This window comes from Equus caballus, chromosome 15, assembly GCF_041296265.1.
Source record: "Equus caballus isolate H_3958 breed thoroughbred chromosome 15, TB-T2T, whole genome shotgun sequence".
Lineage (NCBI taxonomy): Eukaryota > Metazoa > Chordata > Mammalia > Perissodactyla > Equidae > Equus > Equus caballus.
This window is the reverse complement of record NC_091698.1, coordinates 73,865,983-73,882,694: the sequence shown is the minus strand read 5'-3', so window position 1 is coordinate 73,882,694 and position 16,712 is coordinate 73,865,983. Positions and strand designations below refer to the sequence as shown.

The window sequence follows — 16,712 nt, the reverse complement described above, 5'->3', positions numbered from 1 at the left end:
GTCCCAGGCAGAAGGGATGGCAGTTATAAATGTCCCTGTGTATAATATTCTTTGAAACTATTCTCAAGGCCAAGTTCAATTTAATGCAGTTACTGAAAGCAGCATGTTGTGAAAAGATGTGTAAGAAGCAGTAGATTGTTACTCATCAAGCTGTGAGGTAATTCTTACCAGAGCCTACCAACTTATTAAAAAATAAAGTTGATCACAGGAGGCAACATGTTGTGTGGCAGGAGCCATTGACAGGACTCAGGAAATCCTGGATGGAGGCCCAGTGAGGCCATTAATGTAAGAATAGTAGACTTTATTTAATTTTCGAATCAGTTTTATGATCTATGAAGTGAAGATAATAATTTGCTCTGCCAACCTTTCTAGCTGTTCTGAAGATTAAAAGGAGACCTCCATCTATGTGGGAAGTATTGCTGCTATCGGAATGTTTTCGTATACAATCATCCCCTGCATAGCGATGTTTCCGTCACTTATGGACTGAATGTATGACGGCGGTTCCATAAGGTTAGTGCCATATAGTCCAGTTGTGTAGTGGGCCATACCATCTAGGTTCATATAAGTACATTCTATGATGTTTGCACAGTGAGGAAATTGCCTAATGACACATTTCTTAGAATGTATCCTGTTATTAAGCAACACATGATTGTAATTATAGACAGAGAAGTGGAGAGAGAGAGACTGAGAAGGAGAAAGATTGCTTCTTGGTTCCTGATCACCTTCTGTCCCTGTTTCTAGTCCCTCCTGTGGCCCAACCACTCTTCTTGCCCTTTGGGCTCTATGAGACAGCCCTAGGTCCTTCAGGTAAAATTTCCCTCTTGTTTAAGCTAGTTTGAGTAGGCTTCAGTTCCTTGTTTTTTTTAAAAAAAAAGTCTCAGGAGAGGAGAGAATCCTGGGATGTGGATGTAAGAGTTGTATTAAATCCTAGATTTAAATATAAAAATTGCCCTTATAGACTCTTGACAGATAGTGCTTTGGCTTCTGATTGGATACTTCTAGTGATGGAAAGCTCACTATGACCTGAGGAGGTCTACTCTATTGTCAAACGGTTATCTTAATTGTCTGAACTTTCGTATATTCACGCAAAGTTATTCCCCTGTATTTCCTACCACTGCTTATGCTCTGACATCCAGAGTAGTATAGACTAATGCCTTTTCTTCAGGATGGTTCTCCAACTCTTGGTGAAAGTTGTCATGATTGTCATTTCTCTTGTACTGGGGGAAAAACAAATATATAATATGTATAAAATATATATAATAGTTTAGACTGGAGCAACCACATTGGTAAGGAATCTGGATTATTCTTTCAACTGGTGTTTGGTTAGCTTTATATGCAGATTTGTTACCAACCTGGTTGCCCACTCTGGACCATTCTGGCACATCAATCAATGTCCTAAAACATGGTCTCTAGAATTTAGCACAATGTTCCAGATGTGTGGGATCCAGTAGAACTGTTGAATTTCATCATTTCAACAATATTCCTGTCATTTAGCCACATAAGACTACAAGATCTTATCAAGGCTATGTGATAGTCTATGGTTCTTGGTTATCATTGAGCAACATTTTAACTGTGGAGTGGTAGAATTCACCAAAGTTTAATTCATTTTTAACTAGATTGATTGGTATGCAAAAAACATACTTAAATAGTTGGCAGCTATGTTTATATGAACTGTTTATATGAACTATCTTTTAGCAGGCGAGTCAAAATTGGTAATATGTTATTCTTAGTAAACCCTCTACATAGCTTTGGATAGCCAAAGAAATGGAACTTTGGGGGCCGGCCCAGTGGCATAGTGGTTATGTTCACATGCTCTGCTCTGGTGGCCCAGGGTTCACAGGTTTGGATCCCCAGCACAGACCAAGCACCGCTCGTCAAGCCATGCTGTGGAGGCATCCCACACAAAAAAGAGGAAGATTGGCAACAGAGGTTAGCTCAGGGCCAATCTTCCTCACAAAAAAAAAAAAAAGAAAGAAAAGGAAAGAAAAAAGAAATGGAACTTTGGAGGTATCCTATCCAGCAATTCTTCCAGTGTTTGGCCTTGGCCCATCTAACTCTTGGCTTTCCCTTTTCTGATGCACTGTATGTTTTACTACTAAATCTTATTAAAAATATTGTTTTGGCCTGTCAGGATCAGGTCATCAAGAGGGATTTCTTTCTCCCCCACTTCTTTCTTTCTTTTAGCGGGGAGAAGTCCAAATTGAAGCTTACCTTCCAGGTCCTTCACAACACGTTCGTTTTCAGTCTTCCCTCCAGAGGCTCACCTGCACCCTCTGGTCCAGTCAAATTGCTTAACCCTCTGTGCACTGGATTTTCTCACCTTTGCGTTTTGATTGGCACCATGAAATACTTCCCCTTTTTATTCTGCCAATCACTGTCCTATTCATCTTTGAAAACATGATTTTATCCCTCTCTGTGAAGCCTTCCCAGGTCTTTCTGATCCACGGTAATTCCTGTGACTTTGTATTCTAATAGCATTTAGTTTACCCCACGCACAGAACAAGGGATCACACTCTGCTTTATAAAATCTCTTGTGATGGTATATTGAACATTTATTAATCTCTTGTATTATTGTATTTCCCATTTTCTCTCCTATCTCCCCAATAAAGCTGAAAAATGCAAACATTCGAATAAAAAAGATGGCGGGCAGAAACCTCACGGGATCTGAAGTGCTTTTGAGAACTCTCCACAAAGTGCTCTGTACTCGGGGGCTTGAAAAGAAACTGTCAACAGTTGATCTTTTCTTAAAGCTCCTAACCCAGGGAGTGCTTAGGGAGAAAGAAATAAGCACATTTCAATAAAGTTAGGATTTAGTGTGTTTTCAGACACAGAATGTAGGAAGAATCAATATTTTTTAGATCTTTTAATAATGTTTTCTGAAAGGAAAAAAAACTAGGGCCAATAGTAACATAGTACCATCACTAACATTTCGTTTCTTATGATTTAAAAAGTAATACCATCCTCATGCCTTAAAATTCATGAGCACACCCATTAGGAACACTTAACTCTCGGCTTCCCACCAAAGATGACTGACTTAAAGTGACACACATCTGGTTTGTTACTTTCTTTTGTTCATTACCATGTTAAGTTCTGAATCTACACACATCTAATTCTCCTCATTTTAACATCCGCTTTACAGTCTAACTATAGAGATTTACTCTGTGTATTTGTTAAATTATAGGAGATTGTCAATGCAGGGTGAATGTGAACTAATGCGAATGCCAAACCGCAAAGGAAAATCTTAGAATTTCATGTTCAGTTTATTGGCCTTTGGGGCATGCCACTAAAGGTCCTAAATTTCAATGATTTGCAATAAATTAAACATATGGTTTGAACTTTCAGGTGTATCTGAACTTTTTTTTCCATCAAGTAAGTTTGATTTTGAAGATGGTTCTAAAAAATGAATTTCTCTCTTTCTCCAAGGATTGCTTAAGAAGGAAAGAAATACTTAGGGCTGCTTTTCTACTAAAGTTCTCACCACCTGCAAAAAGAACTGACTGTATGTTTTGATACTGTTTTTCTGAACTACTTCACCCCTGTTTTCCACAGGAGTTTGGGCTGGGTCTGGACTTATCACTAATCCGTAAATTCTAAGCACTCATATGCTAGGGTTTGAGGTCAAGATGTTTTGGTAAAATGTCTTTGACAAATTATTTTCAGTTTACAAATGATGTTTCTGTATTTAAGGAACTGTCATTGGAATGGAATGAAATTTGGCTTTACTACTTGGCTCTAGTTGGAAGTCTGCTGTGGGGTTGGCTAGTTGGCCACTGCCTTGGTGTCTGATGGAGGGGAACAGTGGAGGGAATCAGACATCCTTTCCTAGTGACTCTTCAAGTCATCTCCTAGATGTTCTCTGAGGGACTGCATTCCTTCTAGGACAGTCTTGGGGGTTAAGGGCTACTCTGAGGTGGACCTGAGATTCTGGCGAAAACTGGCCTTCTTGCAAGATGGCTGTGTTTGAAGCTATGTCCTTGGCCTGGCCTCTTGGGGCTGCTCATTTTGAGGTACACTGACTGGTCAAGGCTACCTACAACTCACAAACTTTTATGCTGTCTTAAATATGCTTTAATACTAACATGTATTCAATAAACTGCAAGTACCTATACAGATAATTTTTTTTTTTTTTTGAGGAAGATTAGCCCTGAGCTAACATCTGCTGCCAATCCTCCTCTTTTTGCTGAGGAAGACTGGCCCTGAGCTAACATCTGCACTTAACCACTGCACCACTGGGCCAGGCCTTATACAGATACTTTTTTATTAACATGTTGGGTCTTCACAACACTTATAAGCTAGATAGGGAAGGAATTCCATGCCCCATGTCACAGCTAAGGAAAGTCACTTGGTCAAGGTCACATAAGTAGTAAGGGGCAGAGTTTGATGTCAAAGAGGGTTTCTTAGCACTCTTGATATTTTAGGGTGGAGAATTCTTCATGGTGGTGGACTATCTTGTGCATTGTCGGATGTTTGGCAGCATCCCTGGCTTCCACCCACTAGATGCCAGTTGTAAACTGCCCTCTGCTCCAAGTTGTAATAACCAAAAATGTCTCTAGATGTTGCCACCTGTCTTCTGGGGGCAAAATTGCCCCCACTTGGGAATCACTGTGTTACCAAATGCAGACGCAGGCTCATTTGCCTGCCACACAATAGGGGCCAAAAGGTCAAAAACCTGAAACGCCAGGCTTGTGGCAAGGAAAGGGGCCTTTACTATCGAAAGGCATCCAGATGAGGAGATGGGGGTTAAAACTCAGATCCCCCTCCCCCAAGGGAAAAAGATAGGAGTTTTTATACGGAGTTTTAGGTAGGGGAGGGGGAGCGTGTGGCCTTGCTGGCTGGCCCCTTCCCACAAGTCTGCTTGTGGCCTTGAAGACTGAATTTCTTTTCCCTTGACTGTCTGGACTTTTCTGGTTAGTTTCCATCTTCAGCTTGTGTTTGGCCTTGTGAGGCTGAATCTTGATGTTTGGACCTTGAATTCCTGGGAAAGACAGCTCACTCATATACTAAGGAGGGACAGAAAGACCTGGTTAGTTTGAAACAACAGTTGGCTATGCCTAGTATGCACAGCTGCAGTTAGCGAAGCTTATCTCAAAGTGTTTGCTTGAGGGAAGATTTTTTTGACTTCTTCCGTCTTGGTTTCAACTGATCTAATATTTCCCACTTTAAATCTAGGTGTCTTTTACACTACTGGAGAAGTCCTACATTGTTTAGTCTCATGTAGTGCAATATTCATATAATTAGAGCCTTTTACAATTAGGAGGAACCTTACGTATCATGAAAATTGTCCTTATTAAAGTGAGGAAAATGACACTCAGACTTTCAGCAAACCCTTCCTTGATCTCTCTGTAAGAATTAACGTCTGTTACCCATTTCCCATAAGGGTGGTAAAGTAGGACCCCAAGCTGCTTTCTACAGCCCAGCAATTGTTCATGGAATGTTCAATTTAATCCCCACTTAATTGCATGTGCAGGGAATGTTTCATTGCACAATGTGTTCTCCTACGTAAAGTGTCATGTTTGCCTTAAAGAAGTTAACAATCCATCAACTCAATAAAATAACCGAGAATATATGGCTTAGATACCTGTAATATTTTAGGCTACATTTGATATACAAGGGATGCGTAAGATGTGGTTCAATTGATTTTAAACACTTATCGTGCATCCATTATGTGCAAGACCCTGAGCCAGGAGCCAAAATGAATTATGTAACATCTGCCCTCCAAGGACTAGAATCCTCTCCAGACATCAATGGGATACCATTAAATCATATTGTGAGAAGGATGGGAGCATGTGCTAGAAGCTTGAATGTGAGGGACTTGGTGAGCAGGGGGTTAAAAAAATATCAGATTTCAAAGTAACATGAAAATATGAAAGAAAAATTAAGTAAATCATAATTCCATGCAAATTAGCAAATGGATTTTGATGTTTTAGATAATGTAATTCAAAGCGTTTGATTGTAATTGAGTCCCATGTATTATTTCTTTTTTCCCCAAGCTTTGAAATATAAATGACATGTAACATTGTGTAAGTACAACATGTTGATTGGATACACTTATACTGCAAGACGATTACCACCACAGCATCAGCTAACACCTGCAGCACATTATATAATTACCATTTCTTTGTCACGTGTATTTTTTTCTTAAAGCTGCATCTTTGTTTATCAAGTGTGGCAAATCACGTACATAATGCCTTAAACAGTGATAAGATTTACAGCCTGCCTATGGAGTTTTGTTTTTCCATTGTCAGTCTCCTTTAGAATATTTTTTTGGGGGAAAAACCAATAGCAGCCAGACCTTTTGGGATAGAGAAAGACTAGCCTGAACTAAACTCTTAATAAAGTCAGTGATTTTTATGAGGTATCAAGACTTTTTCTGGGAGCTGTGCCCATAGGGAAGTTGGAAGGAAGGAAATCATATCTGAAAGCATATTATCAAGTACATTTTGTCTCCCACATGTAAGTGAGGTTTGTATAGAAAAGGGAGCGCCATAAAAGAAATAGATTGGCTAAGGGTAGATTTTTATTCAAAACATTTATTTTTTTCAGTGAGTTATAAAATTGCAGAAAATTACAAAACAAAAACCTGAGCCATGACAAAGTCACATATTTGATTGGACTGAGCTTACTCTGTGGGTTGTGTGCTCATCTTCTCTAAAACTGGGAGATACAAGAGAGGAATCCTGGGGCTATGAGAAGGGGTTAGGAGAATTAGCATTTGTTAAGCATTGATTATGTTTTAGATAATTTAATGTAGGTTAAATAACTTATGATTTCATGAAAACTTTCTGAACCTGGTGGTAGCTCCATTTTACAGGAGAGAACTCAGAAAAGCTCAGAGAAGCCACATAATTTATGACTGGAATTGACCCTGGGTCTGTCTCATGCTAAAGCCTGTTCTCATTCCTGTAAGAGTTGAGTCATCGGTTTCAGCTTTGTGTGTCCTAGTTATAGCGTAAATATTACAAGAGTTTATGCCTAGGAGATGCCTACTTGGTTATCTCAGTCCCTTTTATCCCCTTCCTGTGCTGCTTCCAGAATAGGCTGGGATCTCCAATGGGCCAGTCACAGGCCCGGGGCAGGTGGGAGACAGACAGCGGGAGATTTGGAATCAGCTGTTTTCAAGTGTCAGCTCTGTAGTCACTTAGTAGCTCTGTGACTTTGGACAAGTTTCTTAACTTCTCTCAGCTTTAGTTTCTTTAATTGTAAACTCTAAGCAATAATATATCTTCCAGGGTTGTCATGTGGATTAACTGGGGTATGTAAAGCACATGGCCGCAGTGCCTGGCATCAAGTAATTGTCCCGTCACTGACAGCTACTGATACTGTTAGAGGTTGGGGAGGGAGAAGAGACTCGTCATTCTGGCTCTCCATTCCTCCCCAGAGTGGCACTTCAATCTCTTTAGCTTTCTCCACCTTGATTTTTCATTTTCTCTGTAAGTTGTAGCTCTGGAATAGTCTAACTATTTCTGAGGAATTCTTACCTTCAGGCAAATTTAATGGCATCTGGTGTTATTGGAGGTTTTCTATGACACGCAACTTGAAAGAGACTATGAGAAGGGAACCACTTGAAAACAAACTAGAATCAACGGAAAATACATTAATCTGACTCCTAGTAGGCAAGAGAAAACAGGCCATTACCCTGGGTAGTTAACTTGGTTTATGGTGAGCTAATTTCTGAAAAGTGTCACTGCCGTCAGTGACCAATGGGTCCCCATTGGATCGTGAGTGTCAGCCAACATCAGAGAGCGCCAGATTGGTTTTCCCTAAAGGTTTCAGTGCCTCCCTGAGATAAACATAAACACTAATAAACCTGGATCTTGTTCATATGCGAGGACTACAGAGTAAATATCACCATTCCCACTCTGGGCGGAGAACTCAAGAAGAGGAAATAAATCTCCCAAGGTTACTCACACTTAGTGCCATCTTGTCATCCTTAAAGCCTATCATCCTCGCTGCCCTCCTGAGAGGCTCAACCCTCCCCATAAATAGCAGCCCCATAAACATCCGGAATGAAGAGACGGAGCCGAGATTAACGCAGCAGGCCAGCAGGTCTCTCGTCCCCCAAATGCACTGAGCTTCTTCAGTCAACCCCAGGGGGCATCCCAGGGTTGGGGCGTGATGGAGGTCCATGTCTCCATCAGATAATGAAACAATGGCTAGAGGGCTTATAACCAAGGGAAAGAGGGTGTTAACTGGGCCAGGAAATTTTCTCTAGTTTAATCTGAATTACTTAGTGTTAAAATCTATTCCCCAAATCTTATTCCAAAAGAGGAAAACGTGAAGACTCCTGGAGGAGTCAGGGTGAAACAGGAGGAGAGCATGGGCTCGCAGCCAAACTGCCAGATTCAGGTATGGGCCCCACCCCCTGCGAAGTGAGGGCCTTGGAGCAAGGGACTTCTGCTCCCTAAGACTCAATTTCCTCACCTGTAAAATAAGCCTATAGCCCCGGACCCATCCCCATCTCTGAGTCCTGCCCATTCTTTAAAGTTCGGGTCTGCTGCCATCCCATCCAGGAAGACTTTCCCTGAGTTTCCCTCCTCGGCCATCTGCCCATGCTCTCTCTCTTCTGTCCACTCTTTGGCACTTCTTCCACATCATAATTATAAATGGATTTTAATCCAGTAAAAGGGAATCAGACCTCTGATAATGAAAGGCTGAGTCTTTTACTCTTTTGCCCAATGCCTTAAGTAGAATGCCTTCAAAAGCTGTTAACTGAATAAAAGAAAGCTAAAACAAAAACTGAGCAGTTACAGTGTACCAGGCACTGGGAAAAATGCTTTATGTGGATCATCTCATTTAATCCCTACCAAGCTTTGTGAAGGGGACACAACAGTTTTTGACATTTTTAGATGAGTAAACTTCATTTTATGGAGGTTAAGCCACGCTGTTTTTAAGTCCTAGGATTCAAACCAAACTGGTCTTAACCGAACTGGTGAATATTAGGAAACAAGGATTAAGATTTATATAACACTTCTTGTATACCAAGCACTGGTTTTAGGCATTTACCTATATCCACTCATATAATCCTCACGACTATCCCACAAGGTATATAGTGTTATTATACCCATTTCATGGATGAGAAAAATAAAGGCACAGAGTTTAAGAAATCTTCCTAGGATCACATAGCAAGGAAGAGTAAAGCTGGGATTCATATTTAGGCAAACTATTGTTTTATTTTCAATTAAATTCCTTATACCTGGATATGTGCTTCTTCTGGTGGCTTCTTAGGGAAGAAAACAGATACTGAGGCTTGTTGAGGTCAAATGGGATGGCTTCATTGTTTACTACTATGGCGTTTGAAAAATTAGTCCCCCTCTACTTTCTAAAGTATAATTTCCTACATTCTATTCAGAATACTTAAAACAGCATAAAAACACTCCAATCCACGAATCTTCAGCAGTGTTCAAATTTTGTGAAAGCTGTGAAGATTATGAAACCAAATCAAAAACCAAATTCTTCTGAACAGAGCTTGTTCTTATTCCTTGTCTCCACAAATGTGAGAAATTTTTGGTGGTTCTCTCCTCCTTTCTTCCAGGGCGGTTGTTAGATGGTTAAAAGAAACTCTGACAAAATAACAAATCAACCATTCCTACTTAATATCCTACTTTAACCCCTCTCAGGATTCCAGTCTCCCAAATGGAAATTTAAATGATTCTCAAAGGCTCAGGTGGGCTCCTTTCCTATGGCTAAACTGGGGGGCCATGGGTTGGGCAGAGCATGCAGGTTTTATAGTTAGCAACCTTGATGACTGACCTTGGGCAACTTCTCTGCATTTAAATTTCATAGTCTGTAATACGGTTAACAAGGTGGCCTCCCTCTTAGCCCTTCTGGTAAGGCTGTAATTTGAATATCGAGTTCAGGTTCAGGTTACATTTATGGTATTATAATTGTCACTGATGTAAGTGCTACGAAGAAGAGTTTGTCTCCTAGAAAGCAGAGTATAAAATATGGTCATTCGGCCTAGAAAGGGAGGTCAAGAGAGACTTCCCGCCTCGTCATCTCCTCTGTCTTCGTTGGTGTCCATCCACTTGTCTCAGTCTGCCCTTCCTCTCTATGTGGATGTTCTGTTTGGTTTCTCTTTTTCTGGACAGTGCCTCTCAAACCATCTACCTTATTTTACTTCATTCATTAAAGCTCACAGCCCTTATCTCTACTCCCAGCTCAGACTCCCAAACACCACGGGAAGAAAGTTCCAGTCCCAGCTTCTCAGGAAAGGGGAAACTGGACTCTCTCCACTCCCACAGTACTTTTTATCACACTATTTGGCAGAGTTCCTAACCAGAGGAAAATTACTAATAATCTGTTTATCCTCAAATACTGCATTAGCTGTACAAACACCTTCACATGCCTGAGTCTTGTCTACATAAAGCTTTTGGTGAATTCAGTGCAAAAACCAGCTTGACCTTTCATTTTACATTGGTTCAACAAGATATCTTACCGAATGGACTGCATCAGCAGGTTTCATGTGTGAGTACACAGAACGTCAGAACCCAGCAGGTAATATTTAGACATGAAGCTGAGTGCACTTTTTCTGATTGTGGTGAAAAACACATAATGCACAATTTACCGTGTTAACCATTTTTAACTACAGTTCAGTAGTGTTCTGTATATTCACATTGTTCTCCAGAACTTCTTAATCTTGCAAAACTGAAATTCTTCACCAATTAAACAAAGATTCTTCTTTTTCCCCTCCCTCCAGCCCTTGGCAACCACCTTCCTGCTTTCTGTTTCTATGAATTTGACTACTTTCTTTTTTCTTTTTTTTTCCTTTTTTTGCTGAGGAAGATTCGCCCTGAGCTAACATCTGTTGCCAATCTTCCTCATTTTTCTTTTTGCTTGAGGAAGATTAGCCCTGAGCTAACATCTGTGCCAATCTTTCTTCACTTTATATGTGGGTCACCACCACAGCATGGCTAATGAATGGTGTAGGTCTGTGCCTGGCATCTGACCCTGTGAGTCCAGGCTGCCAAAGTGGAGCATGCTGAACTTAACCACACGCCACAGGGCTGGCCGCAAATTTGACTACTGTAGATACCTCATATAGGTGGAATCATGAAGTCTTTTTGTGACTGGCTTCTTTCATTTACTGTTAGGTCCTCAAGCTTCATCCATATTGTAGCATGTAATCAGATTTCCTTCCTTTTCAAGGCTGAATAATATCCCATTCTATGTATATTTGGCAATTTGTTAATCCATTCATTTATCGATGGATGTTTGGGTTGCTTCCATTTCTTGGCTCTTTGAATAGTGCTGCTGTGAACATGGGAGTGCAAATCTCTCTTCAAGACCCTGCTTTGAATTCTCTTGGATAAATTGTCAAAAGTGGGGTTGCTGGATCATATGGTAGTTCTATTTTTGACTTCTTGAGGACTTTCTATACTCTTTCCCTAGTGGTTATACCAATTTACATTCCCACTAACAGTGCACAAGGGTTCCCTTTTCTCCACATTCTCACCAGCGTTTGTTATCTCTTGTCTTTTTGATAATAGACATCTTAATAGATGTGAAGTGATCTCTCTATTTTTTATCTTGAGAAGAATGAAACTATAGTTGTGGGAAATTTCATCTTCATTATTAAAAGCATTGATAACCTATCCTGGGAGATATGTCTCATATTAGAGAGACTGTCTCTTCCTATCTTCTAGGATCCTCTAATCTAATAAAAGAATGATCTAGATATCCTCACTACCTCCATAAACTGCATTTACCCTTTCGATTGCATTTGATATAAAAATTATATTATTCTGCAAATAAATAGAAACTCCTAAAATTTGCATGTTTAGGCAGAGTGAATTTTAGAAAAGAGTTATTTCTTTTCCAATAGGTCAGCGTGAGAAAATATAGATTGTGATAGCTTTTTGAAAAACATTAGTGAAAAGCCTAGTGAATTGGTGGAGTGGGACAGGGGACAGATGGCTGGAACAGGGACCAGGATGGGGACGCAGCTCCAGGGTGAGATGTGCCAGAGGAGCTGGTGTGAGGAGCTGAAGAAAGAAAGGAAATAAAGATTCAAGTTATGAGGTAAAGGGCTTTGGGAACCCATTACCTTGTCCACATCTCCAATTCAGTGGGAAGCTGCCATAGGCCTTAAGGTGTTGGTGAAGGGAAAAACTCCTCTTCAACCTAAATGTTGAGGATTGGTCAAGGAAGTCACGGGCAGTTCATTGACTGTGTGATGCACGGCTGAGAGATGGTGATCGCCTCATGTGTGGATCCTACTATAGGACAGGAAGGGACAGGATGAGCAGGGTGTGTCTGCATGTTCTTTCTATATTTGACCTTAACAATGCCTTCACCTTGGCTCTCTCATATTTTTGTCCTTTTTTGTTTGCAGAGTCTCTGTCACAGCAAATAGAATAATTGTTCGAGAATATCAGCCTCTGTTCTGCTGTTTTTCAATAGGAATGGTAATGTTTCACCTTTAACTCCCTCCATTCTGATGTTAGCGTTGTAAATGCCCCTGTGATTTTTGCCTTATGATTTTTAACTCTTTGGCTATAATTTTTTTGATGCTTGTATGCTTATTTTCAGAAATGACCTCTTTCACCCTTTTAAACTTGGCCTTTGGGAGGAAGAGCAGGTTTGATTTTGATTTAATGACACTAAATTTTTTCAAGAAAGTCTTAGTTATGTAGCCAAGAGGTTTTCTTCCATTGCCTCACTGCTTATAGTCCTTTCAATTTTACCTTTCATGTAACAGTATGGTTTTATTTCATTTCTTTCCATTTCCTGTGGAAGGCTGACAATGAGCCTTAACCAGATTCAACAGCCCATTTTATCCTTATCATTGTTTAAGATGTTAGAATTTAATCAAAGCCACACTTCAGAAGAATTGCCAATATCCTGCACACGAAAATCTCCTATTGGGGTTTAGGAAGGAATTGATAAGTAGCACCCCTCTCTTCTGTTTTGTATTTTTAACTTATTGAAAAAAATTTTACAGGAGTTAAGAAATGAAGTGGGTTCCAGAATAAGCCTTGACCTGTAGCTAATTGGCTTTCCTAATTTATTCCCTACTCCCCCAGTTGAAATTGATGTGACTTCTCACAGGCTCTGTTTCTATCTCTTGCAGCTACTTTTCTCCTCACCTCGAGGACTTCCAGTTTCCCCTTCTTGACTGACAGAAACTGCCCCTACACTTCCTTCTGCCCCAGGTGGTATTTGCCCTCCTCCTCTAGGGCAAAACTGAAGGGTTGCGGGGAAAGAAACAATTACCAAGAAGGACAAATATGCTAGGAGGTATTTGAAAACTATTCCTATTGTGCACACAAATGCAAATGTCATTTGGTCATAATTCTGTCCCTATTCCATGCCCATCACCTCTAACTCCAGACTTGCTTTCCCAGAACAGATGGTGCCTATTCTTTTTCAGAAATGACCTCATTCGCCCTCTTAGGCTTAGTTTTTGCTTGGGAGGAAGAAAAGAAGCCATCAGCCTATGGGATCTTCAGAGGGTCCACAGCAGAGTTCCACCGAGTCACAGGCTGGGCGTCCGGGGCTGGAGGATGCTCGCGGAGAACACAGATGATGTTTCTGGGAGCAGGATGAAGCACTGCCATCAGCGAAGCTAGAAGTGTAGGTTTTTGAGAAGGTCTAATTACAAGATTTTGGTAAGTTCTATAACTCCATACATGGAGGCAGAAAACTAAATAACTAACTTAGTAAGAAAGACAGGAGAAAAATTCTGTTTTTATCTCAAGCACAGCTTGTTCACACCCTCCTAATACTCATCGAGTGTAATGATGTTTATTTCATCTCTTTTGAGAAAAAGACAAAATGGAGAAACTATGGCTATTAAATATTACTAAGATCCGTGTGCTTTCTTCCAGATAGAGGAAATTCATGTATGGCAACAACTGAAACAAGTCACTTTAGGAATTCACGTAAGAATCTCTTCAAAAATTTTGCCAGCTGCTGGCCGGTGCTGTTGTCGAAGTCCAGAGCCTGATCTGCCTCAGGCCGGGTAGTGGAGTCAGGCTTAGCTGAGTCATGATTATCTGTCTGAGACAGTCACTCCCTAGTAGGCATCTAACTATGCACACTCTACACCTTTCTCTTTGGTACTCCCTTGAGTACACAGGCAAAGTGTTGAGCTTGGGGCGGCAATCCTGAACACAACCTGGTGTTGGGGCGCAGCAGGGAAGGGGTGGGTGGAAGAGGATTCTAAAAGAGGGATTGTAGGTTCCACTGCCCATGGTGCCAGGCAGGAAACCTAAGTAATCAGGTATCTAAAAATAAAACAAGAAAATTTTCTATCTCACCACAATGTTTTCACCTGTCACAGGAGTAAGACTTTTAAAATATATTAGTTTGCTTTCCTCTTTTTCCTTTATGAATACAAGCTCTCGAGCTCAGCCTCCCCCAGGCAACCATCTATAGGGGTTGGGAGGGCTGGGGAACATTGATTACAGAAATGCTGAGGGAAGAGCACGGACATACTCAGATTTTGATATTCAAAATCAGATTATTCAGCAAGACAGTAATGGGCTTGCAAGCCATGATATGGTATTGAGAAAGCATGTTCCAGTTCCCTTCATCTTCCCTTAAGAATATCAACAAATAAGGCTGGATGATCAACAAAGAAGCAGAGTCCCCGCAGGAGTGAGGAAGATGCCCCGTCTGTTCCTGCCAGCCTGGCCCCTCTGAGAGGGGGAGAGGATAGGACGTAGGAGAATTAAGAGAACCCTCCTCCGTTTGCTGGTCTTGTAAGAACATGTACAGAGTAGAGATAAGAAGGGAGAAGGGAGATGGCCAGAATTGTGCTGCCCATGTTTCCTTCTCCGGGGTTAGGCTTGAGAAACAGGTGTGTTGGGTAAATGAGGCTGATGCCAGAGAGAAGGAGCTAACCGTTTCTTGCTTCTCTGGAGCACAGCTGTAGGAAAGCATACTGAGCGGTCAGCACAGAGAAGCTGGCAGTGGAGCTTTCCTGAGTTGCCCCAATTCCTCTGTCAGGGAGTCACTGAATTGAGAGCCAGTGGAACTGTTAAGGGGGTTGATACAGCAGTGTGCAGTGACCCTCAGCTGAGGATGTGGTCAGTGGCTCGTGGGCCTGCAGCCCGTGGAAGCCAAACTATGATGAGTCAGCACAGGAGCACCATCTGAGCCAGAAGAACGAGCCTGGGTCATACCAACTTCAGCAGTGAAGGCCAGCAGAGCCCAGCGGCACCCAGGCAGACAAGGGCCATTGTTCCGGAGGCCAGCCCAGGCCAACCAATGCAGACAGAGCCCCAGTTCAGGATTAGGGGGGGCTCCCAATGTCCCCAAGGACTCACATACCTGACCCCCTGCACACCTGGATACCAAGCTGGAGAGACGCAGGGGCAGGCAGAGGTAACCTGGGACTCTGGGCATTTTCTTAGACTGAACACTGTTTTAAGGGACGATTTAAATTATTGAATCAGATTCTATCTAAAGTGGACTGAGAAGTTAGAGACTTGAAAGATGACACCAATCATAGACTAAATGATTTGTCTACCTTGCACATCTGAATTGTGTGAGTTATATTTTTTGACCCTGTTATACGTATATGCAGATAGGAAGAATCTGGTCCTTTCTCTAAGAAGTCAGCAAAATTTTTAATTAGGGGAATTACATGAACGTTTCAAGCCAGGTGACTGTCATTTGGAAAATTATCTCTTCTACTTAGTATACAAAATGGTGCAAGCCAACCATGAAATATTGCAGCCCTTTTTAAGGCCAGCCAACAATTCTTTGCTCACTTAATAATATATCTGTATAATTCTTCACAGTTTATAAAACACTTTCATATGAGAAATCTCATTTTATCCCCTTCCTGGTAGGGATCTTATGAGCCAGACTAGGATGTTTATTTTATAGAGAGTCAGTAGGGCAGAGCACTAGCCTAAGGGATCAAATTTAGTGAAGAGCGTAGCTGGTACTTAACCTGACTTCTGGTTCCAGGTCTAGCTTCAGCCCCATGGCCTCTTCTCAGCTTCCTCTCATCCACTTCTAGTCTAGTGGCACATACAGAGACAGAAAAGTGTTGATACAAGGTGATAAGGATTTTGAATAGTGGCAATCACAGGGTTGTGAGGTGTGGTGGGGGAGCATGTGAAGAGGTTGAGCCAATAAAGGATAGTTGACCAAAGAACAGCCTGAGGCTTCCAGTCAGGCTGAATGTATATCCTGGTAAACTGATGGTCCTGTAAGAGATGGGTCCTGTTAATTCAAAAGATACTACTTGTTTCGCATCTATTAATCACTTTTTAAAAATCCCTTTTCCGAATCCTCAGGTTGCTGAGGGCTGAGAAGTGCTCTTAAGCCTTGAGTTCAGTTTGGCTCTGTGCAACAGAGGAGACCAGGGCTGCTGCGGCAGGTCCTTCTCTTCTATGCTTGGGTCCTGACCTTAGAGAACTGTGAAAATGTGTCAAGTATGAAAACAGGAGATATGTAAGTGGAAACTGTAGCATCTGTGAGAGTTGACTCAATCCAATGAACAAGACCAGTGTAAGTCTCTTAGAAGATAGATCAAGGAAGCATTCAGGAGAATGTCTGGATTGAGACATAAAAGACAAGTGGGAATTTGGCAAATAAATGTAGTTGGGTGGATGGGTGGTGATTCCAGGTAGAAGAAATAAGATGTGCAAAGGACAAGAAGTGAGAGGGAAAAAATTAACATTCATATGACTGTAAGTTGGCTAGTTTGGTTGGACCATAGCTTGTAAGAAGCTGAGAATGATGTATTTGGAGATATA

At 41.3% G+C, this 16,712-nt stretch overlaps 1 long non-coding RNA gene across 1 annotated transcript; it reads left to right on the top strand.

Moving 5' to 3' along the window:
* The first annotated feature begins 372 nt into the window (after window positions 1–372).
* LOC138917753 (uncharacterized) lies at window positions 373–16,139 on the top strand. Its single transcript, XR_011426197.1, has 4 exons — window positions 373–510; window positions 12,332–12,404; window positions 13,070–13,236; window positions 13,370–16,139. It is a non-coding gene; the product is annotated as an uncharacterized lncRNA (long non-coding RNA).
* The last annotated feature ends 573 nt before the right edge of the window (window positions 16,140–16,712 follow it).